Genomic DNA, 23,834 nt, shown 5'->3' with positions numbered 1-23,834 from the left:
AGAGGGGAAGGAATTTAACTCAAGAATGTTTCTACTGCCCAGACCAATTCTAGTCCTCTCTCACCTAAACACTTTTCTGAAGGTGACTTCCTTTCAGATGTTGCCCCTTTGGACTCCATTTCCTCTCTTGCTCCCTCAGGCCTTTATGGTGTCTCTGGATCTCAAGGATGCGTACCCCCATATTGCAATCCATCCTCATTTTGGGAACTTTTTGTGTTTCTCTGTGGCTTCCTGGCATTTTCAGTTCTCTGCTTTGCTCTTTCTACTGCCCCAAGGGTGTTCACCAAATGCCGCACTCCTATGATTGTTTTTTTGCAAGCTTCAAGGGATCCAAATACTTCACTACTTGGATGACCTGCTGATTCAGGCATCTCATCCAGAGATCCTTTTACAAAATCTTTATTTTTGCCATTTCCCTTCTTCAGAGTCTGGGGTTCACAATAAACTTCAAAAAGTCTTCTCAGACTCCTTCTCAGGATCATGTCTTTCTGGGTTGCAGGATTCAGTCAGTGCCAATGCTAGCATCCCTGCCTTCTCAAAAGGCCTTAACTGTCATTTCTTACTTTCAAACTCTTTTTCCCCTGGCCTCCATTACAGCCAGGGAGTTTCTGAGAGCTCTGGGTTTCATGGCTTCTATCATTCTGATGCACCCTCTAGCCAAACTCCACATGAAAAAGTTCCAGGGGTTTCTGAAGTCAGGGTGGCTTCAACATGCATATGGCTCTAGACTTTGTAGTTCCTCCTCTTCCTTGTCTCAAGAAGGAACTTCACTGGTGGATTCAGCAGTTGTCTCTGAATCCAGAGCTCACTTTTTTTCCCATTCTTCCCCTCTCAGGAATTGTTCACAGATGCTTTGGATGTGAGATGGGGAACAACATTTGGCTCCCTAAAGGTGCGGGGGTCTGGTCACCTCGTCATCAGAAGGAGCACATCAATGTCAAAGAAATGAGAGCTCTTGTGCTGGCTCCTCAGGCCTTTCATCCTCTTTTCTCTCCGGGGCCTCTCAAGGTATTCAAAGATAATACCACAGTGATGTGGTATATCAACAAACAGAGGAACATGATCTTACTTTCTTTGCCGGTTGGCATTTCTGGTACGGGATCTTGCTGTCAGGAATCAAGTGACTGTTCAGGCAGTTTATATCCCTTCAGAGCAGAACACTGTGGCAGACACTCTGAGCAGGTCCTTAACTCAATCCCACAAATGGATACTTCACAGAGACATGTTTCTGGACCCTGTCCATTTCTCAAGTGGATCCATTTACTTCCCCTCTGAACAGACAACTTCCTCTGTTTTGTGCTGGAGTCCCAGGTCCTCTGGTGTGGAAGGTGGACACTCTCATTTTCTTGGAAGGTAATGTTTCTTTATGCATTCCCTCCCCTTTCTCTCATTCTGAAAGTCCTGTTCAAGATTCAACAGGATGCTCCCAAAATCTTGTTGGTGACTCCCTTTTGGCCACAAAAGCACTGGTTCCCTCTACTTCTGCATCTAGCCATGGACAATACTCACAGTTACCTCACAGGGTGTATCACTCACACAAGACAGGGGATCTCTCATCCATCCCCACCTGTCCACCCTTCAACTGACAGTGTGGGTGATAGGGTTTTGATTCCTCATAGACACCTTTTTTCTGAGGACGTGCTGCAGGTCCTGCAGGAACCCAAGCAACTTACTAGGAAATCCTACTTATCCAAATGGAAGAGTTCTTCTGCTTGGTCTCGCTCTCTCATAACCTGGATGTTCCTTTGGTTTTCTCTTATTTGTGCGAGTTGCTCAATGCTATTTTGGCCTATTTTTCTATTAAGGCCCACGCATCTGCTATTTCTGCTTGTCTGCATTTAACTCCTCCTTTAGCTTCTAGATTTAAAACTAAACAATTTCTTAAAGGTGTCCTTAATATCAGACCTCCCAGGAAGCCTTTTACTCCTCCATGGGATCTTAATTTTGTTTTGGAAAAGTTGACACAGGCTCCTTTTGAGCCTATTGTTTCAGCTTCCTTGCAACATTGTTCTTGGAAGACTGCTCTTTTGTTAGCTCTTACTTCTGCCAGACGGGTGTCTGAGTTGCAAGCCGTTATGGCTTGTCCTCCTTTTTTGATATTCATGAGGACAGGGTGTCCTTATGTACTAATCCTTCTTTTAGGGCCTAAGGTGGTTAATGAGTTGTCACTTAATCAGTATATTAATTTGCATACTCTTTCCCCTCTCCACAATCTGACAGTGACAGGGTGCTGCATACTTCGGATGTGAACAGACAACTCAGATTTTATTTGGATAAGACTAAGGCTATTAGAAAATTTGATCAGTTGCTTGTTTCTTTTCAGCCTAGGTCTTCAGGATTGGCTGTATCCAAGCAGACCATTTCTTCTTGGATTTTAAAAGCTATTTATTTTTATTACACTTTTCATGGCAAGAGTATTCCTTCTTCTGTAAAGGTTCATTCTACTAGAGCTGTGGCTTCTTCTGTTGCTTTTTTCAAGGGCTTAGACACTAATTTGATTCTTGAAGCAGCTACCTGGACTTCTTTGCATACTTTTACCAAAAACTACAATTTGAATGGTATCTCAAGAGATACAGCTGGTTTCGCTAAGGCCATTCTTCATGGCTTCTTAGAGGGCTCTGCTGCTCCTTCCTCCTCCCAAGTTTTTTCTTGAGCTTTGACACTCTACCATATGTTAAGAATACTGCAGAGGTGATTGTAAGGGCATAGTATGGTTGTGTAAAATCTTACCATAACAGTAAATGTCCTTACCTTCGCCACTGCAGTATTCACTCCCTCCCTCCCTAGTCCTCCTAGTCCTTTTCTTTCCTGGATGTACAGGTTATCCCTTGGTTTTCCTAGGACTGTTGTTCTTACTGGGGCAATCAGTCGTGAGGATGGTACACCTGAACTTTACCTTTATGTCCTAAGCTATGCGAGGAGTATTCAGGTGACGTTCAGTGTACCTTAACGCAACAGCAGGCTTTGGTACACTGGCCAGACATTGGGCTTCCACTGCAGGGAATCCCATATGTTAAGAATACTGCAGCAGTGAAGGCAAGGACATCTACTGTTATAGTAGGATTTTACACAACCGTACTTTCTGATAAATAAGAAAATCACTTTAAAACAAGTATTTGTCAGTGACAGATGCCAGCAGGGAATGCACATGAACTACAACAAATATGGTTAAAAAATGTGATTCAAGTCAGCAAACACCTTCCTCGCAAGTACGGCAAGTGCCACGGCCCATAACTCCAAAATCAATTAAAAAAAAAAAAACAAGGCCAGCACGTGTTGCCAAAAATCTACTTAATTATGTAAACACCATAATACTACTAGGGGTAAGAACCCCTAGAAATACACCAAAAAACAAGCAAACCGGTTTCTGCTATCCCAGCCTTCTTCAGTGCAAATACAAAAAATAATGACCTGAGGGAGAGCAAAGATTATTTACAGACATTGGTTAAATCGCATCCAATTAATTGTTATAAATGCTCATTCATGCCAGGGCTAAAAAACCCACCCAATTTAATTATCCATTTCTTCTCCTTAGCATTTAGTATCAAGTGCCAACCACCTTTAGATGTCCTGTCCCCAATAATCCTGTCAATAACTGTAAAGTAAAAAGAAGCAGTAGGGTGCTTGAGTGTATGTTTGTATAATGCACTAGCCAGTTTATGATTCCTGGCATCGCTCATGTGTTCACAGATCCTAATTCTAAGTGGGCTGGAAGTCTGACCCACACAGAAGGCAGAGCAACAGCAAGAAACAAGGTATATAACCCAGTCTGAACCACAATTGGCTAGAAACTTAATCTCAAATACCTGGGCTGTGTTTTTACTGGTAAATTGTTTTGTTTTGAGGACTCTAGGGCAATGTGTACAATGGCCACATGGATAGGTCCCAAATAGCTTTTCCCCTGTCAATGTATGTTGTTGAGCTGAATCCAAAAAATTGGAATGATGTTTATAATGACTCAAATGGGAACCTAAAGTTTTCCCCCAATGAAAAGAGAAGTAACATCTGTCCCCAACAACTAAGGTCAATTTATTGTCAGCCAACAAAATGTTCCAATGTTTCTGCACTATGTTCATAAGTGCCCCTGTGTTGCGACCATATGTGATGACCATCCTCAAAACGTTTTGGTCTGCTGTTGTTTTAGTTTTATATTGTAAAAGATTGTCCCTAACTTGTGTACTGGCCCACCCACTGGCCATGGCGATGTTCCCTGATTTATAACCTCTGTTCTGAAATCTACAGACAAGATCCTCTTTGTATTTATTATCACCTGAACATATGCATCTGACCCTTAAGAACTGAGATTTGGGGATGTTCCGTATCACATGTTGAGGGTGGAGGCTGGTGGGATGGAGTAGGGAATTATATTGGGGGTATTTCCTGGAAATTTGTGCACTTAAGGTGTTATCCACATTTCTTGAGATGGTCACATCCAAGAATGTTATTTCCTGCAAATGGAAATTCACCTTGAACTCAATTCCCCACTTATTCTGGTTAAGATACTCTACAGACTCCAAAGGATAAGCCACATTAGCCCTCCACACCATCCAACAATCATCCAGGAACCGCCTCCAAATGTCCATTTCCCCCAGATAGATGTTATAGTTGGGATCATAAATTAATTCCATTTCATTAATTTCCATTCAAGGGGATCCATCCTGATTCTAGCTGCTCTGCCACTATATTTTGTTGGGATGGTATATAAAATGCTTCAAGGGTTATACTTTGCAGAAGAGCTAACTCCAAAGTCAACATGGCCAGCCTGCGCAGGGATTAAGACCCACTGCCCCCATTTGTTTATGTTCTGTATCATGCGTCACAGTCAATAGTCACCTGTAATGGTTCCGGGGACCACAGTTACTGAAGAGATGTTATTTTGGTCTGTCTGAACTACCCCACAGGCCTTGCACCTTTACCTCCACAGAAACGTCTCCTCAAGCAAAAACTTAGGCATCTTATTGCCTCCACCAATGTAAGTCTTTCTTGAAAAGCCCAAAACTAGAATATGAAAATCCCAAAGGATGAAAATGCTGGGTCCACTTTTTTTTTTTTTTTGTTAAACCACTGAATTTTTCTCATGTATAACCTGTCAAGATAAACCATGAGAGTCGTAAAAGCCATAAACCCTAGAATCCTTAGATATTCTCTGGCTGAAGTCTCAGACTGACTGGTGAAAATCAGTAAAATTTCCAGATTCAAATTCACCTTTTCCTCTTTCAGGAGACAAATCTAAAAGACAGTCTAAAAGCACAAATCTGTGTGATGGTGCCAAGGAAGATATTTGAACATTTATCTGGAAGCCCACATTGGCAACAGGAGAAGAAACCTATGTTAAAGACTCCTGGCATCTGGCAAAATACTCTGCAAAGTTTAGTAAGTTGTCTAAATACAGAAAAATGTGAAAGCCTTGCAGTCTGTAAAACACTAAACTGGGAGCTAGACATTTTGTAAACACCCCAGGAGCTGTAGCTAACTAAAAGGGTAATGCAGAAAATTGACAATGTGACCCAGACACAGAATCTGGGAAATTTTAGGAAGCCTGTGGCTGTGGGAATGTGGGAAACCTTTTTTTTAGGTAGTACAGTTGTGTAAAATCTTACCATAACAGTAGATGTCCTTCTCTTCATTGTTGCAATATTCTTCACCCATCTCCTGCCAAGGAGAGCTCAACATCCGGCCAGTATACCAAAAGCCTGCAACTCTTATCGGCACCATACATCATATGTATACTCCCCATGTACAACGTAGGGCATAAAGGTGATACACGGATGCAGATACTCAGAACTGAAAAGCTAAAAACTGGGCAAAGGAACACTGAAAGGAGACAAGACCCACTGCCCCCATTTGTTTATGTTCTGTATCATGCGTCATAGTCAATAGTCACCTGTAATGGTTCCGGGGACCACAGTTACTGAAGAGATGTTATTTTGGTCTGTCTGAACTACCCCACAGGCCTTGCACCTTTACCTCCACAGAAACGTCTCCTCAAGCAAAAACTTAGGCATCTTATTGCCTCCACCAATGTAAGTCTTTCTTGAAAAGCCCAAAACTAGAATATGAAAATCCCAAAGGATGAAAATGCTGGGTCCACTTTTTTTTTGTTAAACCACTGAATTTTTCTCACGTATAACCTGTCAAGATAAACCATGAGAGTCGTAAAAGCCATGAACCCTAGAATCCTTAGATATTCTCTGGCTGAAGTCTCAGACTGACTGGTGAAAATCAGTAAAATTTCCAGATTCAAATTCACCTTTTCCTCTTTCAGGAGACAAATCTAAAAGACAGTCAAAAAGCACAAATCTGTGTGATGGTGCCAAGGAAGATATTTGAACATTTATCTGGAAGCCCACATTGGCAAGAGGAGAAGAAACCTACGTTAAAGACTCCTGGCATCTGGCAAAATACTCTGCAAAGTTTAGTAAGTTGTCTAAATACATAAAAATGTGAAAGCCTTGCAGTCTGTAATACACTAAACTGGGAGCTAGGCATTTTGTAAACACCCCAGGAGCTGTAGCTAACTAAAAGGGTAATGCAGAAAATTGACAATGTGAACAAGACACAGAATCTGAGAAATTTTAGGAAGCCTGTGGCTGTGGGAATGTGGGAAGCCTTTTTTTAGGTAGTACAGTTGTGTACAATCTTACCATAACAGTAGATGTCCTTCTCTTCACTGTTCCAATATTCTTCACCCATCTCCTGCCAAGGAGAGCTCAACATCCGGCCAGTATACCAAAAGCCTGTAACTCTTATCGGCACCATACATCATATGTATGCTCCCCATGTACAATGTAGGGCATAAAGGTGATACACAGATGCAGATACTCAGAACTGAAAAAGCTCCAGGAAGAACATAATATCCTTGGGGACAAAGAGGAACATGTGCATCCAGAAAGAAAAATAAAGGGAGAAGGGCCCCTCAGCCAGGAGGGCAACCAGAACACAGGGCAAGAGTCAGGTCAGAGTAGGAAGAAAGGAGAGACCAAATACTGCAACAATGAAAAGAAGGACATCGACTGTTATGGTAAGATTTTACACAACTGTACTATATCCTTCCACATCACTGTTGCGGTATTCTTCACCTACAAGTGAGTGCAAGAGCTCAAGATGAAGCCTGGGGGGAGGAAGGCAGAGAAGAACCCTCCATGAACCCATATAAAGTCTGCTCTGGCTCTGGAAACAACATCCAACTTGCAATTTTTACTGAAAGTATGAACAGAGGACCAAGTAGCACCTTCAAGGATAGAACTGGTATCCAGACCCTTGAAAAAGGCATCACAGGAGGCAATTGCCCTAGTAGAATATGCCTTTACAGATGAGGAAAGACATCTGCCATGAAAAGAATAGTAAAATGAAATGGCCTTAGAAATCCAGGAAGAGAAGGTTTGCTTAGAAACAGCCAAGCCCAAAATCCTGAGATGAAAAGAAACAATAAGCCTATTAAATTTGTGAAAAATACTTCAGTTTTATCTAAATAATATCTGCGCTGTCTAAGCAAATCCAAGGTGTGAAAAACTGCAGAGATGGAAAAAAGGAAGATGAATAGACTGATTAAGGGACAACTCAATGACTACCTCCTCAAACATAAAAGAATTAGTATAGATACCCCCTGTACTTATGAAAAACTAAAAAGGGAGAAATAGCCATGACAGCCTGATGTTCAGACAGTCTCTTGGCTGAAGTAAGAGCAAAAACAGAATAGTCTTCCACATACAATGTTGCAAAGAAGCTGAAGAAGCAGACTCAAAAGGAGCCTGGGTCAACTTCTCAAGTACAAAATTAAGGTCCCAAGATATCGGAATGGGCTTCCTTGGTGAGCTGATATAAAGGATGCCTTTAAGAAATTGCTTGAACTCAAACCTACAGGCCAGAGGACATGCAGAAATTGCTGACAAGTGAGCTTTACCTGAAGACCATGCCAATCCAGCATGGAGCAGATCACACAAATAAGAGAGAACCAGAGAAATCCCCACATATAGGGGATCCTCATGGCTAGAGGGGCACCAGAAAGAACATTTTTTATATCTGGACATTTAGGATTTTCTGATAGTAGGCTTCCTGGCCCCCTACAGAACCTGGAGCACATCCTTGGAAAAGAGATGCCTAAAAGGGATCAAAACCCTATCATCCACAGTATCAGCTGAAGAATGGACAGGTGAGGATGGACAACAGATCCCTTGCCTTATATTAGAATATCCGTCCGGTGAGGGGAATTGTGGTAACTGTTCCTGGCCAAGTGAGAGAGAGGAGGAAAACAAAGCTGTCTGGGTTCAAAAGCCAGATACCAGCAAAATTTTGGGAGAATAAAGCCTGATCTTGTGCCGAACCCAAGATAACAAAGGAAAGGGTGGGAAAGCATACAGAAACATCCGTTTCCATGGGGAAGTACAAGGCGTCCACTCTCCAAGTCAGAGGACTTGCGACTCTGTAACAGAATAGAGGAAGCACTCTGTTCAGAGGGGAGGCAAAAAGATCTACTTTAGACTACCCCACTGATGGATGATGTCCAGGATCACACCTCTGTGAAGCATCCATTTGTGAGTTTGCATTCTGGATCTGCTCAAAAAGTCTGCCACTAGATTGTGCATTGAGGGACTGTAAACTGCCTGAAGAGTCACTTGATACTGGATAGCCAGACCCCAGACCTAAACAGCTAGTCTGCAAAGAAGACAGGACCTTGTGGACCCTACTTATTGACATACCACATCAATGTGGTATTGTCTGTGAAAACTTTGAGGGGCCCGGGATGAAACGGGGAATAAAAAGCTTGCAGAGCCTTCATCTCTTTTATGTTAACATGTTCCAACCCCTGATGAGGAGGCCAGAGACCCTGGACCTTTAGGGAGCCAGAAGTGGCACGCCTCCCATCTGAGATGTTGGTAAAAAGCTCCTGAGTGGGAACTGGAGCTTGAACAGGAAGCCACATATTGAGAGAGAGTTGATGAATCCACAACTGAAGCTCAAGCCTGAGACAAGGAAGAAAAAGAAAGTACAGTTGTGTATACTTACCATAAATGTAGATGTTCGAGTGTATTCACTGTTGCAGTCATCACATTTGGGCTATCCCTGCCAGGGTAGTCCTCGGCCGGCCCGAATACCAGAGACTTAGTATTTCTGCATCGTTTGCTATCGCTTGAAGACTGACATCAGGTTGTCAGTAGTATAAAGTAAGGCAGCCAATGCCATTACACCAGTTTGTCTTGCCCTAACCTGTCAGGAGGCCCCAAGTAAGAGGCCAGGGTCTGGTGGAAGAAATCCCACAAGTGGAAAATAAATACCAATATGTCGCTTGAAAAGAAGGAGAACGACAAGTTAGAATGCTAATAAAAGGTGAAAGAGAAGAAAGGGGGTTGGAGGGGGGGAACCAGGACTGCAACAGTGAATACACTCCAACATCTACATTTATGGTAAGTATACACAACTGTACTATGTTCTTCGTGTTTTACTGTTGCAGTCATCACATTTTGGTTGATTCCCAAAGCTGAGGAAAAGGGTGGAGGCAGTCAATGAAACTAGGGGCTGGCTAGGATGCCTTGAAAGAAAGCAGAGGCAAACCCTGCCCTGGATTTGGAGAAGAGAGGCAGGTGGTAATGCTTGGTAAGTGTAAACAGATGTCCAGGTGGCAGCATCCAGGATGTCCCTGGTAGGGACTCCACTGTGGAAAGCCGCAGAGGTGGAGGCTGTTCTGGTGGAGTGTGTCCTGACCCCCTTAGGTGGAGGCTTTCCATGCTGTTTGTAGCAGAAATGGATGCAGTGTGCTATCCATTTGAAAATGGTTTGTTTGGAGATGGCTTTGCTTTCTGCCCCTATAGCAAAGCTAACCAGCAATTGATCAGAGTTTCTGAAGGATTTAGTCCTGTCTAGATAGAATCTGAGCTGTCTGTGCACATCTAGAGAGTGAAGAATCATTTCCCACTCATTCTGGGGATTAGAAAAAAAGGTGGGCAAATGAATGGATTGGTTGAGAGCCACACTGGACACCACCTTGGGCATGAAGGATGGATTAGTTCTGGGGGATACCCTGTCTGCATGAAAGATGATGAAGGGTTCCAAAGCCATGAGTGCTTGCAGCTCAGAGACTCTCCTGGCTGAAGTGATGGCCAGAAGGAATGCTGTCTTCTAGGAGAGAAATTTTAGGTCTGCAGAAGAAGCTGGTTCAAAAGGGGGCAGGGTGAGCTTTCCAATACAAAGTTAAGGTCCCAAGCTGGTGTTGGTGCCCTTCCGGGTGGCCTGAAGTTGCAAGCCCCTCTTAGGAACTGTTTGATCAAAGGGTGTGAGAAAAGAGGCTGCTCAGTGGGAAAATGAGCAGAAATAGCAGAGGCATGAATTTTTATAGAGAAAGAGAGGCCACTGTGTAGTAGATCAGCTAAGTAATCCAGGATGGGAGGGAGGGCTGTGCCGTATTGGCTCCCTTAGCCTGGATCCAGGTGCAGAACCTTTTCCATTTATCAGCATAAGACTTTCTGGTGCTAGGATGTCTGGCCTCATGGATAACATCCAGAACCTGTTTATTTAGGTTGGCAGATTGGTTCGAGGTTAGGGAATAAGCCAAGCTGCCAAATTGAGTGTCTGCAATTGGGGATGCAAGAACTCCCCTTCCCTCTGGGTCAGGAGGTTTGGAATCTGAGGAAGACACCATGGGGGTAGCGAGGACAGGCTGCGCAGCAAGGGGTACCAGTGCTGCCGGGGACAGACTGGAGCTATAAGAATGGTCCTTGGTTTTTCCTTCCTTATTTTGAGCAGTACGCTGGGGATGAGAGGTATGGGAGGAAAAGTATAGACCGATAGATTGACCCAGGGGAAAAACAGGGCATCCACTTTCCAAGCCATGCAGTGATGCTCCCTGGCGCAGAATCTGCTGAGCTGATGGTTGGTGTGGGAGGCAAAGAGGTCGACATTCGGGGTTCCCCATTTTTGAGGTATTAGGGTGAATGTACATCTGTTGAGTTGCCACTCGTGTGGGTCCAGAAGATTTCTGCTTAATTGGTCTACCAGAGAGTTGAGAGAGCCTGGTACAAATTGTGCTAACAGGTGTAGTTGCATGGCAGAGGCTTAGAGCAGTAGAAGCCAAAGGGAAGCACAGAGAATCGAAAGTATTGAGATCCTGCCCTGAAGAGGAGATATTTCCTGGATGATTCCCTGATATGAATATGGAGGTAGGCCTCTTTTAGATCTAGGGTGGCTAGCCAAGCATCTTTGGAGAGCATGGGTAGCAGCTGCTGGAGGGTGAGCATTTTGAATTTTGGGATCACCAGGAAGGTGTTTAGAATGGATAGATCGAGGATGGGGCACCAGGTGCCCTCTTTTCTGGACACCAGAAAAAGTCTGGAGTAGAAACCTTGGCCTATTTGTTCTGCAGGAACATGCTCTACTGCCCTCACAGAGAGCAGGGAAGGGATTTGCTTTTGAGCCTCTGCCGACTAATTTGGTGGTAGATCTGGGAATCCTTTTGGGGTTGGAAGGGTGTGGAAGGAAAATTTATATCTCTGAGACACAATGTTCAGAACCCAGTGGTCCTTGGTAATGGTGGCCCAGGTGCTTGAGTGAAAGGAGAGTTTTCCTCCTAGGGGTAAGTGAAGGTGGGCAGAGGGATGGGGTGGAGGAGAAGAGTCATTGTGAGTTTTTACCACAAGGGGTGGCTTAGAACTCCCTGGTTTTGAAGTAGAGGTAGTCCACTGCTTAGATCTCTGCATTTCCTGGGCTGCTGCTGTGTGTGTGTGTGTGTGTGTGGGGGGGTCTGCTTCCAGAGGGCCTAGGCTGGGCCAGTTTACTGGGAGCAGGAAAGGACCAGTGTTTGGAGGAATATACGAACATCTTTACAAAATAAAGAAAAAAGATATTAAAAATGCCCTAAGCAAACATGTCCTGGACAAGGGTGAAGACCATACTTTTAGATTTATGATTTTAGATCAGGTAGATCAAACAGCATATGGTGGTAATTGGAAAACATGGTTAGCATACAAAGAAAGTGAGTGGCAAATATATTGTGATGCCACTACTGAATGATTTTATTAGTATTAAGCCATTTTTAAGTTTGGACCGGGGATAAGCTCTAGTTTTTATGTCTATACATTTGTTTTTGTTCACTTTTTGTACACACATTAATTCTTCCCATCATTCATATGTATTTTTATATGTATTTTTATATGTACTTATAATAGAAATTTCAACATCAAGTCATATTTACAAATTTAGGTCAACATGGGAAAATATTTTTAGTATAAGAATTTTCAGTATAAGAATGTTAAACTCAAAGGAAAGAATTTTACACATCATATTATACATCATATAATATTTTTATTATGACTTGTAATGATTTATTATGAGGTATATATTTTTTAAACATTTGTTCACTTTTTGCACTTTTTGTATTTTGCACATATATACATTATGACAACTTGTATAAATTCTGTTCTTAAACAATGGTTAAGGTATTTATAGGGTATTGTTTCTGTAAACAGTTTTTAGGATAAGGTTTTTGATATGTATCTTTAAGAAAGCACATAGTATTACATTTTTGGCGCCAATTTTAATTTAAAAAGAGAGTTGAATGGGTTAGTAGTGGTTCTGATGACATCTGAGTTACTCAGATGAAAGCGCTTAACCAAGAGATCACTTTATAGTTGGATTTTTATTTGTGGAAATAAATTTGTGTTTTTACCAGCAAAAGTTTGTTTGCCTACTGAATTTGAGTCTTGCTCGAGTCGAGGACTGGTTACTGCTATTTCTATTGTACGTGTTTGGAGGAACAATGCCTGCTGAACTTAGGGGACTGGACCCGCAAGAAATCCTTAACTGTTTGCATAGATTTTGCTTTTTTTTCCATCTTTTTTAAGACCTCTTCTGCCTTTGTGCCAAATAACTAATCTTTGTGCAAGGGGGCATCCAACAATTTAGATTTGACATGATCTGGCAGGGGCTGTTCCTTAAGCCATGCATGCCTTCTAATGACAGATCCAGTGACTGCTGCCCTGCAAGAAGGTTCTAGGGCATCAAAACAAAGAAATGACCTCAGGGTCAGCTGTAGGATTTTTAAAAAGATATTTGTGGGAGTCAGGGACTCTATAGTTCCCGTCTGGTTTTCTGGAAGCAGGAGGAAAGGGGTCAGGAGTCAAGCTGGATGCGAGGAAAACATCCTCCATAACATCCAGGACTGGGGGGGATGGCCAAGGATCTGTGCTGTGGAAGATCTAGGAATTCCCTGAGTCTCTTTCTAGACTGCGGGTAGACCTGACTCTCCCATTGGAAGTGCTCCCTTAAGGAAAAATCCTGTGGGGGAGAGGCTGAAGGAATGGAATCATCTGCATCAGAATCCTCATAAGTGGAGAGGGGTTATATGTCTTCATATTCAGATGCATCAGATTCATCTGACTCTTGTTCAGACAAAACTACAGGGGATCTCTTTTCATTTTGGAGGGGGTAGCTTGGCTTCCTCTGATCAGCATGATAAGGTCTTCCACCAGTTTAAGCATTTGCGACTGAGGCAAGGTAGCAGGCGCCTGAGAGTGGGTTGTCGGATTCTTGGATGTGGTTCGTGTGGGCCTAGGAAACTAGATAGTTTTAGAAAAAATGGTAGTCGTGAAAGAAGACGGTTTGTGTCGATATTCAGTAGTGCGAAGGACTTCCTCGGAGGCGGGTGCCTGCTCAGCGGCACCGGACCCATCCAAGGTAGAGATGACCGCAGGATCCTTGATCGAAGAAGAGTTTTGCGGCATATCGGACCCCAAAAGGGTCTTGGTAGCACCCTGCGAATCAACAGAAACGGGCATCAGGGGCTGCGAAAGCGCCTCACTGAGGACCGGAGAACTCACGACTAGTTTAGCAGAAGCGGCGTTGGTAGGTTTGGACCTGTGTGGTCTGTCTCTGTCTTTATCTTTCGTTTTATCAGAAGATCTGCTGTCCGACGGCTTACCGAAGCCATATCGGAATTCAAGGACTGTAAGCGAAAATATCTGGCTACAATAAGGGCCCGACGACAGATAGTTCTAGCGTTGAATAAAGCACAGAAGTGACAATGAGGGACGTCGTGGTCTGGGTCTAAACAAGTGACGTAGTAAGAGTGGAAGTCTCGGTGTGGTATTTGTTTTCCACAGGTGAGACAATTATTAACTTTTTCTGACATCAGTTAGTGCAAGAAAAAAGGATCCCCACCGGGGTACTTAGCTTTAGAAGACTTCAACTTCAATTTGGTAGACGAAACTCAGGTAGTGGCAAGCTGGCACTCATGCGAACTGCTTCTACTTCAGGCTCCATGGCAAGAAAGACTGATGTAATGGCATCGGCTGCCTTACTTTATACTACTGATGACCTGACATCAGTCCTCAAGCGACAGCAACCGACGCAGAAATACTAAGTTTCTGGTATTCAGGCCGGCCGAGGGATACCCTGGCAGGGATAACCCAAATTTGATGACTACAACAGTGAAACACGAAGAACATCTTGGAACTCCAAGGGGTGGCAATGCAGAAGTCACACTGATTTGAGGTGTAATTGAAGTTTATTCATATGCAGCCTAGTGAGAGGGAGCATGGAAATGATGGAAGCCATGAAATTCAGAACCCTGATAAATTCCATGGCCATGACAGATGACAGCAGAAGAAAGTATTGGAATAAGGTTATCAGAGATGGAGCCTTGGAGGCAGGAAACCATGTCAACTTGGGACTGTCTGAAGCCTGCATCCAAGGAAAGCATGATCCTGGGAAGGTGTCAGAATTGATTTCTGGAGGTTGATGGTGAAATCCAGACTAACAGGCAAGTAGTAAACTGGAGATCCTGAATCAGATTTGCTGGGGAAGGAACTTGAATAAGCAGATCTAGACAGGGAAAAATCTGAATACATCAAAGCCTGCAAAAAGCAATGACAGAAGCAAGGCATTTGGCAAATACCCTTGGGGCAGTAGAGAGGCTAAAAGGCAAAGCAGAGAATTGAAAATGCAAGGAAGACACTGAGAAACAAAAATTTCCTGAAAAGAGGATGGATGGGGATGTGAAGGCATACATGCTTGAGATCCACAGACAACAGGCAGGCCTCAGGAAGTAGAAGAGGAAACAATGTCTGAAGGGGTAATGTATGAAAGGAAGAAAGCCTTGAAAAGTGTTGAGCAGGGAAAGATTGAGAATTGGTCTCTATGTACCCTCCTTTCATGGGACCTAAAACATTCTGGAATAAAATCCCTTCCACACCTGGGTTTGAAGCACAGCTTGAATGGTGCCCTGATCCAAAAGACATTGAAGAACCTCTGGAAAATGAGAAAGTTGCTCCTGAGGATGTTCAGGAATGCCTGAAAATGGAGGAAGGGACTTCTAAACCATGAAATATCTGACAGACACTGGACAGAACACAAGAATTTGAGGTGATTTGCAGCCAATTTGACAGAGACAGGGTAACCATATCTAACAGGAGAAGGAAGCAAACCGTCAAACAGAACCAGGGTGGTTCTGAAAATAAGGTTTCTTTGAGGAAGGAGTCTGAGCAGACTTAGCAGAAGGAACATAACTAGAAACCTTCTTACCCTTAAGAGCAGGGAGAGACTGCCCTTGAGCAAAGGCAGGCTTGGAAGGGTAGCTCCTCAGAAACTTGGGAATAGGAGAAACAAAAGTATGTTTCAGCTAGCTCCTGCAAGGCTTTGCCCTTATCCTGGAGGGACTTGAATTGGTCAGCAGCAGCAGTTCCAAAAACACTTTTGTTATCCAAAGGAGCATCCAAAAGTTTCTTCCCGATGTCATCAGGCAAGGCCTGAAGATGAAGCCAAGAATAATGCTTCACGACTGAACCAAAGTCAATAGCCCCAGAAGAAACATCAGCTGCATCACAGCTGAACGTTTGATTGAATGGTTAGCAACAAGCAAAGTGGAGCACAGCAGGGAAGTGGCAGAAGCTTTCCCTTCAGAGTCAGGAGGGTCAAAAAACACCTTAAAACATGAGAAAGAGCCAAAACATACCTTGTCATATGAGTGTGGTAGTTAATGGCCCTAAAAGGACAAAGTGGCAGCAGTGTAAACGTTCTTGCCTAGCCCTTCCATAGTCCTACTATCCTTGTCAGAAGGGAACAGCATGGTTGAGAGCAATAACTTGGATGGCTTGTCAGAAGAGACTGACATTACAGAAGGGTCTGCAGGAGGGCATTTATAAAGAAATTTGCACTCCTCAGGCACCTTGTAGAACTTATCAGGCTTTTTTGGTGCAGAAGGATGAGACTCAGGGGTTACAGAAGCTGCAGAAAAGGTATCCAAAAGGGCAGCCAGAACAGGAGGAACAGCACATGGTTTGGGAGACTCCATCTGTAGGAGCTCATAGTACCTTTTTTGAATATCAGAAACCTGGGAACAATCACACTTAAAATAGTCCATCACACTGGCAATGGTATACCCCAAGGGGCGCTCTTCCAAAATGGACTTAAGGAATCCTCTTTTTCCGAACTGTAGTACACGGGGGCAGGGATTTGGGAAGAACAGGCTAGGGATATTTCCTTGAGTCCAGATCCTCATCTGAGGAATCCAAGTTCATAGGCCTCTTGACTGGAGTAGAAGACTAGAGGGCAGCAGTAACAGAGAACCCTTGAGGCAGCTTCAAGGCCATCAAAGCAATATATAAACCCTGAGTGAAATCCTATTGTTCACGCTGGGGATTCTTCATAACAGGTGAAATATACTTTGTCTTCAGTTTCTTTTTCTGCAGGATGTCTGCCCTCGGAGGGTCAGACCCCTGATGCAACTCTACAATAGTTGTAAGAATCTCCTCCCTCACTAAAATCTGAGGAGTCCTCCTTGGTCTCTCAGATATTATCAGCAGAGGTTCTCCTTCAACATCACGTACAGACATATGAAAAGCCTCCAAGAACATGTAAGAATTCAAATCCATGCCAGTGTCAGAAGGGGTCGCAGAAGAGGAATCCTAAACAAGCACCGGACAGGCTTCAGGGCTTTCACCAGCCTCTAGGGAGACAACTGGGGAGGCTGGACAGCAGCCAGATCAGGCCTGATTTCTACTGGCCTTTTTCCTGCCAGATGGCTGGACCTTAGGATAGGAGGATTCTGCCTTAGCACCATGAGCCAATACATTACGATGTTGGTTTTCCAGGTTTATGGACATAGAAGAGAGGTGACTATGCAGAGTCTTAGGCGCAAACACCTGTCAGACCAATCACAAAGTATGATCATGGGAAGCACCCAAACAAACAAAAAAAGACACTGGTCGTGATGGTCTTTATGGGGAATCTGCCTGCCACACTGACATTTTCCCTTTCTGGATGACATGAACACAATAACAAGCAAGAAAAGAAAGAGAACAAACCCCAATGGGGCACCTATCTGAAAAAGCACCTTGATAACCAACAAAGCAGAAGGGCATCTGGACAGATGGACGATAATGGCGTTTAGACTGGCGGCAAAGAAGTTCTGAATATCTGCATCCGTAAGTCACCTTTATGCCCTATGTCAGGCACAGGGACATATCTGTGATGTACGGCACCTGTAAGGGCTGAAAGCTTTGGTATACTGGCCAGATGTTGGGCTATCCTTCGCAGGAGATCCCTTAGGTGAAGAATACTGCAACAGTGTTATGGAAGGACATTTAATGTTCCCAAAATCTCAGAAGAATAATAAATGGTAACAGACTCTGAAGGGTCAATATTCTGAACTTTGGTACATTCTCAAACTGGCAGAGAACAGAAAGATCTACAGTTTGTCTACAGAAGAGCTCATTCTTTGAAACCAGAAACATTCTGGAGTAAAAAAAGGCACAGGTGGCAAGACTGTTACGGTAACCATGCTTGCAGAACCTGAGGGGGAAAAAAACGCTGGTTTGGACAGTAGGGGGGAATTCCCTTGATAGGAGGTTATGTGTATTCAGTACCAGCTGTAAACCTCCTGAAGCAGTATTAGAATCGAAGAATATGAAACAATCTGTTGTCAAAGGGAAAGACTGAAAGCCAAATGTCTGCAGGACAGACTCAGACATGTAGGGATAGGAGGTGGGGAAATGTTGGCATTGTCATTCTAAAAGGATAGTCTTCCCTTTTTCTGAATTGATCCTTTTTTTTTTTTTAACTGTTCCCCTTATGCCATCTCTGTTTTTTTTCCCTGGTTGCCAGAAGGCATCAGGGATTATTATATTGTCTTGAGCACAAAAATTCAGAGGGTTTGAAAGATTTATAATCTGGGTCTTGAAAAATCTTATTAACTCCCTGAAGTAAACAACTTCTGTTATCAAAGTGACAAATTGTGTGGCAGCAGGGCCAAACTAAACCTTGTCAAAAGTAGAAAATGTTGTATTTTAACTCATCAGTAAACTTCTGAGTACATACTCAGGCTCATCTTCTAATAACAATAGCAGCAGTAGTGGCCCTAGACACAGGATCTGCACAATCATACACACTCTAAAGCATGTTTAGACACCTGAGACAAGTTAGAAATTGTAGGATTTAGACAGCACCTACCAACTAAATGAAGTGTTGCAGAACAATCCTATAAGCCGTCAACACCTGACAGAATAAACTGGAAGGAGGAAATTCTTTTATGAATCTAATACACAACCTTCATGTCTGCAAGGGAAGGGTTACTATTAATTAGAAGTTATGTAACCACCACGCTACCATCTCTCCAGGGTGTATTCATTTTTCTGCAACCTGTGGGTGTGGGTTATGGGCCGATCATCCGAACATGGTTTACCAGCTATGGATCCACTCTCAGCCCCTCTCCCACCCCTCCCCAGTGGCATCCCTTCATGACCTCAGATCAGGTTTGCCAGCAGCAAGAACAGCAGAAAGAACACCAAACATCAAAATAAGAAAAACAGGACTAGGGGGGAGGGGGATAGGATAGGAGATGGACAAAACATACACAATACACAGTGGAATGTTATGGTGAGTACATAACACTTCTAAATCTGTAGGAGATTCATTGAGATGCACAACCTGCTGCAACCTGACCAGCAGCCCGAGCTCTTGGAAGCCATCATGGAAGGATCATGGAAGAGCGTATCTGAGCCAACATGAGGCAAAGGAGATGTACCTTGTAACTAGATACAAAAAGTAATAATGAAGCCAGTGGCACATGAAGCCTGCTGCTGCTGCATCAATATCATCCGCTAGAATCCCTAGCCGGAAGACTGCAGTGTAGAGACTGGCGGGTTGAATGGGCATGCGTACTCCCTAAGGTGCCTTCACTTAAAACTATATAAAGCCAAGAAGATAGCGTGTGAAATCCAGCCGCTGCAATTAGGACAGCTAATTAACACCCAAAATTAAAAATTAGCAACATTGCCTATGACCTGGTGGGATTGCCTATGAAAATCTGTTAAGTAAGTGCCTAAAAACATCTATGAAGTGGAGCATCATGTTTGTATTTGGTATTTAGATTTAGGAACAGGAGGTTATAGGGAATGTTTGTCATTGGTTAACTTCAGCTCAGGCTTAGGGAAAGGCAGAGGGTTGAAAGTTGGAAAGGAGGAGTGGCCAACAGGACAAGTAAGTCGGATAGGAAGATAAGTAAGGAGGAGTTTCTCTTGGCGGGCTCCAAGCTCAGCTACTAAAAGGGCAGAAATATGGATACTCAAGGCTATCTTCAAAGATAAGGCGGTCAGAAGAGGCCGCGGCAGCCTGGTGAGAGTTAGGGGGAAAGGTCCCAGGGAAGAAAGTTTGCTTTATAAATTTTAAGAAGAGAAGGCACAGAAAGGAAACACAATCTTTAGGAAAATCAGACACAATGGTAGTTGAGTCATGCCGATAGTGAATAGCCAAGTACCCAAACTAATTACTGGTTGTACTTTGACACCCATTAAAATCAGGCAAAATCATTAAAAGAAGGGTTAGCAAATCAAGGAGGAAAGGGGAAGGACAGCGGAAGAGGTTGAGACTTGCTTCCACTTGCAGCCGGTGAGCCGTTTCCACTTTGGTTCTGATATCAGGATGAGTCTACAGGATGAAATACCGGGAGTCCTGATCAACCAGGGAAAGTGGAAGGAGAAGAGATCAGCTTCAGCTTGTCCAGGTTCGGAGGAGGAGGGTCCAAGTGGAACATTAGATCCGAATGATATCTATGGATCCGAATGGGATCTAGGAATGAGATGAGGATTCACTGAAGGAGACCTCACTAGGAGTGACCAGAACCCAAGGGAACCAGATCACCCCAACTGGAGGGCTTTCTGAATGAGAGAGAGGCTCAGAAACAACCCGAGAGCATTAAAGAAAACGGGGGAAGGGGGAAGAGAAGCCCGTTCCTTTGCATCTCCGGGAGGAGGTATCCAGGTTGCTCCTAGGAGCGTTGGCGTTTGAGGAGAGGGGGAGAGAAAAGGTTTGCAACGAGAGGAGAGTAAGCGCAATTGGTCCGTGAGGGGAGAGGCATTGTGAGAATACAAGCGTGGGAATGGTGACTGAGAGATCGTTTTCCGCTACACACTGATGGTGTGACTGAGTTTGTCCGATGAAGATGTTGGACTGACCGCCCACCCATGACTCTCTAGAAATTGCTGGACCGGAGGGTGAGTGCCCATTCTCGGCTTGTCTTCAAAGACAGAGACCCTCCGCCCTTGTGTGTTGTTGAATTTAGACAGTTAACCGACAAAGAGACATGTTGTCTGGCAGCAACGCTTAACAAGGCAAGGCTCTACTGCTCTGCTAAGCAGCTGCAAGCACTGCTCTCACCTCTTCACGTTTTGGACCACCTGCCCTGCCCGCCCCCCCCCGCGGCCGGCGGGTCGTGCCTGCACTGTGCAAAGAGGGGTGAGGAAGAATGATGGGAGTGGAGAGCTGGAGGTGGCGAAGCCACAGGAGGAGAGGAGCTGGAGCAATGGAGAGAGTAGCCACCACACATGAGGGATGACCACTGAGCCTTACTGCAGTCACAATGGAGATGATATTGAAGGATAAGGAACGCATATTGAACCTGGTATTTGGAGAAGAAGCTCGCATATTATGGATGGACCCTCCTCAGAGCCCTTGCTGCCGGAACTGACCTTGAGCTGCTCAGGCTCTTTCGGGAACTGACCAGATTGGAAAGAATCTGGCGCTCCTTCCGCGCTGTAGAATGGCTTCTGTCGCACTGAGGAACGCTCTGGCATGATAAAAGTGGGTTTTGGGTTTTATTTTCTCTGCTAACTGCGGGGTTGTGATGCGAGGGAGTTGGGCCAAAATTGTGATGCCCAAGGCGGGTAGAAGCCAGAGAGGAAGAGTCTGGCGCCAAAAGTAGTAAGAGGCCAGGTGGGGAAAGCTCCTAGGAAAGGCCTGAGCCCTAGAAGCCTGAGGTGACCCTGAAGCTCAGGTGGGCAGAGGAAGGACTGGTGGACCCTGGGAAGCTACCTGGGGGAAGGACCCTGGAGCCCAAGTGACTGACTCTAAGGTGGAGGTAGTGCGATCTCCTAGAGCTGGAGGCGGGGAAAGTGCCTGTCTCCCTCCCCAGTAGAGGTCCCTGATAGGGAGATCCTTGAGGCCCTGAGGAGAAACTGCCAGGTGTCCAGATTCAGGTCATAAAATGGAACTAAGACAAATGGTCTTTGGTTGCAGGAAACCTGAGGTTCAAAAGGTCCGATCTGGTCTGGGGAAAATTAGGGGATGGGTCTTTTTGGCTTTATGGCCAACTTTGGAGTAGGGCCCTAGTCGATCTGGTGGTCGGGGGCGAATGGGGGATGGCTCTTTTCTTTTGACTGAATGGCCCGCATATCCAAGCTGACTTGATATGATCTGGAGGACTGGGGTAACGGATCTTGGCCGACTGGAGGAGGGTGAAACGCCCCCATCGGTCTGACTGCCTCAGCCGTAGAGCAGCGGGCAACCTGCTGGTGTTGGCTCAGAGGGCAGCCCCTTGGGGCTCGAAGTTCCGGAGCGCCTCTGCCCCTAGAGCAGCTCCAGACTGTCCTCTCTGTCCTCTGCTGCGCTGGTGTCCTCAGGACTGTCCTCTGCGAAGACTATCTTCTGCCCCTTGCCCCTAGGGCAGTGTTCCTCTGTTCCTCCTCTGCCCTGACTGGGACTGGTGGTTCTGGCGGAGGGCAGACTGCTCGCGACTTCGGGCGCTCCTTCACTTCTGTCACGAAAAGAACCACCAAAGACTGCTCGAAGGGGGAGTGCTGACGGAGTCCTGGCGGCAGACAGCGCAGTCCAAGGGGCAAAAAAGGCCGTCTGATGCCCACACTAGGCTCAAAGAAGAGGCAGCCCACCTGCGGCTCCGTGATAGAGTGAAGGGCCTAGCCGATGTATGGCAATGACCAGGCCAGGCGTCTGTCCTAGTGGCCTGCATAGTGGCTCTAAGCGGCACCTTCAGTTTCCAGATCGGCGCTGCGGGAGAGGTATCAGGTATAGGGACCTAAGAGTCATAATCAAATGGAGTGCAGCACTTAGTCTTTTCTCTGCATGGACTCATCCCGAGACTAAGCGCTCTCTTCTGGCAGTCGCTGCCGAGCTGATCACATGGAGAGGACAGTTCACTTGCCCCCACTGAGAAAGATCAGCCTTACTAACATCCTCTTCCCCAAAGACTGGAACATCCGAGACTCCTTGCTCGGGGTGGGGAGATGTCTCGTCTACAGTCCAAGTTCTTTTGGGATTACCTCCATGGTGTCGGGCCAAGGGGACCCTGGTGAGGTCCAGACACCACGGGTGTTTTGGGGAGAACACCCGGTGTCCGCGGGAGACCCGCCCTCCACGGTGTCGCGGTTCCACACCGCCTGGTGAGGAACACCCTCAGGGCAGGGCCAGGAGGGGAGGACACCTCCAAGTCCTGTCTTCCCGCTTCAAATGATGAGGAACACGGACTCCTCAGGAGAGAGTTGGGGGATGTCTCACGGCCGTCGAGCTTTCTCAAACAGTGACCTGTTCCAAGGAACAAAGTGGGATCCTCCACCGGGCTTCCCCAAGTTCCTGTCTTCTGTGCCTGTGCAGGAGCAGATGTTTGCGGATTTACCGCGTGGGCGGTGCGAGGAACATCCATAAAGTGGCTGGGCTAGGAGGGCTGTACCCAGTGGAGACGGGGCGGGGAACAGCCAAAAGGTCGGGCCCTCCGCCAGACCTCAAGTGGGCGGTGGAAGCCAAAGCCAGTGAAGATCCGGCCGACCAATGGATCCCCTCGTGCGGGCCCTCCGGAGACCCTCAAATCCCGCCCTGATCCAGACCCAGAGGTCGGACAGACCTCTCGCTCCAAGGGTCGATCCGGCTCCCCGGGCACCGATCCAGTCGGATCGAGGCCGGGCCGGCGGCTCTTCGGGATCGAAGGGAACAACCGCTCCGACACGAGAAGGGGCCACCGAAAGAGCTGCTCGGCCTCCCGGTCTCGGGCGAGGGTACCCATCGAGCAAAGGGCGATCGGCTTCGGCGCAGATCGGGATCGAGAGTACCAAATTAAGCTCGGATCTGAGCGAGGTTACCGCATCTGCTGAGTCGGCTGGATCGCTCCGAACCGAGTGGTGGCCTCGTAACCCAGGTCTAAAGCCTGAGTCGAGAGCTCCCGAGGAGCAAGGAATAGCCTCTGCATCTGCCGGTCTCCTACTCTTCTTGGGCCCCGGGGGTCCCCTGGAGGTCTCACAGGATAACGTCGAGACAGGATAGGGCTACCTCCTGCCCCAGGCCCCGAAAGATAGCGGGTCTCGGAGTCAGGTCAGGAGGAGGGGTCAGGTCGAGAGGAAGGAGGGAGGTGAGCCCCCAGAGGAGGTTCCAGCGAGACAGAGGGCGGGGCAACAGGGAGGTTGAGTCCGGGGCCCAGGAGGGAGGAGGGTCTCGGCCCACTGAACCGCCTTCACCCCCCAAAATCTCTTTCTAGAGTCCCTTGAGTCCCCACCGAAACAGGGAGGCAAGGAAGGCAGGAGCCAGGGCGGAGACCAGGCCACAGCGCAACACCCAGCCGATCCAGG

General features: G+C 45.8%; 1 protein-coding gene across 3 annotated transcripts in view; it reads right to left on the bottom strand.

Annotated features, from left to right (window-relative positions):
* DCAF6 (DDB1 and CUL4 associated factor 6) overlaps positions 1–23,834 on the bottom strand; it is a 2,031,218-nt gene that overhangs the window by 1,837,442 nt on the left and 169,942 nt on the right. The gene's annotated exons all lie outside the window — the stretch shown is intronic.

This window comes from Protopterus annectens, chromosome 5.part0 (genome assembly GCF_019279795.1).
Source record: "Protopterus annectens isolate FY-2018-M chromosome 5.part0, PAN1.0, whole genome shotgun sequence".
Lineage (NCBI taxonomy): Eukaryota > Metazoa > Chordata > Ceratodontiformes > Protopteridae > Protopterus > Protopterus annectens.
This window is presented reverse-complemented; position numbering and strand designations above follow the sequence as displayed.